We start from the raw sequence: 2524 nt of genomic DNA on the forward strand, positions 1-2524 counted from the left end.
ACGCGCCCCCTGCTGGACATTCAATAACACACATTTAGATGACGCAGGCTACACATAAATATTATTCTGTACAATCAGACACAATACACACACACAGATAAATAATGGTTGCACAACTACATATTTATTTGTTGATCCCACATTAAATTGTGCTTCACAACTTTAGATTGCACACAACAATCCACAGTCAATTTTCATTCGCCAAAAAATATTTAGGGAAGACTGGAATAATTGACATATTTCTCTCATATTTCTCATATTTATCTTGCATGCAAAAAGCCAATGTGAAACACAAAATAAATCATGAAGCAGCACAACTGTAAAAGCTAAAATACATAAATATCAAACAATTGTTTTGGCTAACAAATTTTGGTACATTTCTTGAATCTTTCTTAAGATTTGCAAACCAGTAAGTGCATTTCTTCAAAAAAATTCGTACAAACAGCACCACACAATGGATTACCAGCATTGTCACTTCAAAATCCTTAGTTCATCTCTCAAAACAGTATTTATGTCAATGAACATATCAGTGCCATCAGAATGACACATCCATGTGTCATTGTTCACAAACAAGATAGTCAAAATGCTTAGTCTTGTCAATATAACAGTGCACTCTGTTAATATTTTTTAGATATAAACTATTTTGATGACAACCAAGACAGGAACATAGTTTCGGCCCAGATCCGGCCCACATCTGGTACGCGTTGAATCCACATGTACCAGATGTGGCACTGATCTGGGCCGACACTATGTTGCTTCTGGTATGACATATATAAATTTAAACAGTAGAAATTTACACATGTGGAATTCTGATTAAAAAAGACTGGACAGGATTCACAATTAAACTTTTACTGTAATTTTACTGTTGCTCTGTAAACAAATTACAGAACAATGTCATTGTGTTAAAAAAGAAAAAGACAAGACTATATGTATATATATATATATATATATATATATATACCAATATACATACACACACATACACATACTGTAAATACACAAAATTGAAAATGCAAAACTTTCGTTTTAGCCCCCATTTTTCATGAGCTGAATTCAAAGATCTAAGACTTTTTCTATGTACACAAAAGGCATTTCTCTCAAATATTGTTCACAAATCTGTCTAAATCTGTGTTAGTGAGCACTTCTCCTTTGCCGAGATAATCCATCCACCTCACAGGTGTGGCATATCAAGATGCTGATTAGACAGCATGATTATTGCACAGGTGTGCCTTAGGCTGGCCACAATAAAAGGCCACTCTAAAATGTGCAGAACCCCGGCTGTGTTCTCCCAACATTCGGCTGCACCTTTCGACACGCCTCAACCATTGTAACATGGTCCACATTAGTGGCCCTTATTTCATCAGAAGCATGTCTACAATCTTGGCCTCTTCTACTGTAATTCCTCCGTACCATTCCACCATACATTCTCACTCCTCTTCTTCTTCCCAGTCGTTGACCCTGTTTGTTTCCTAGTTGTTCCTCCATTGTCAGAATTAGTAGCTGTGTTGTGCTCTGTCTATAAGCTTACCAAATGAAGCTACATGAGATGACCTCTGAGCTCTTTAGGAAAACTGCTTGATCATTGGTTGATCTCGCCCTTTACATTTCCCTTCATTAGTGAAATTAAAAATGTATCAATTCAGGAAACATTTACAAAAAAGTCATAGAAATGTATAGAAAATATATACTTGACGCATTAAGACAACAAATTGTACATTTAATGACTTATGCAATGCCAATAGATGTTTTGAGTATACACATACAATTGTATGAATATATTAAACCATTTGCAATTTGTTCAAAATAATGAGATATTGATTTTATGATGTGCACAAGTGAATAGATGATGTGGAGGTTGAACAAGTTGAGAATTTCAGTTGTGATTTGAGAAATGCATAGATAGATAGATTCTAAATTCTGGGAATGTCAGTTTATGGCTTTTCACTGAAAATTCTATGATTTGTTATTTTGTTACTTCCAAAAACTAAATTTAAGATTAATTTACAGATCTAGGTTATCTAGGCTATTCTATTGTTTTCCTCCATATATAAGCAAACTATTGTTCACCATTTTACAGGTTTTTAGAGTTACATTTACAAACATTTTTACAGCGTAAAGACAGAGCCCATATTGCTATATGTACACTGAGGTATGAATGTGTGAGTGTGTGATTAATTCTATATTAATCTCCAAGTACTCAGATATGCCATATCCAACTGAACCGATCTCTCTCTCTCTCTCTCTCTCTCTCTCTCTCTCTCTCTCTCTCTCTCTCTCTCTCTCTCTCTCTCTCTCTCTCTCTCTCTCTCTCTCTCTCTCTCTCTCTCTCTCTCTCTCTCTCTCTCTCTCTCTCTCTCTCTCTCTGTGTGTGCCACAGCATCAATCTCAATATTTTTTTCAGCAGCGAGAGTGCATTGTTCCCTCTATACGCACTAATCAGAAGGAATTCGCGCGCGCGATGCCAATTTGCAGAACGAAGACATCGAGAGCTTTTGGAAAAGAGCTTCAGTAGGAAACAGAGAAA

This window comes from Squalius cephalus (genome assembly GCF_949319135.1).
Source record: "Squalius cephalus genome assembly, chromosome: 19".
NCBI classification, from domain to species: Eukaryota; Metazoa; Chordata; class Actinopteri; order Cypriniformes; family Leuciscidae; genus Squalius; species Squalius cephalus.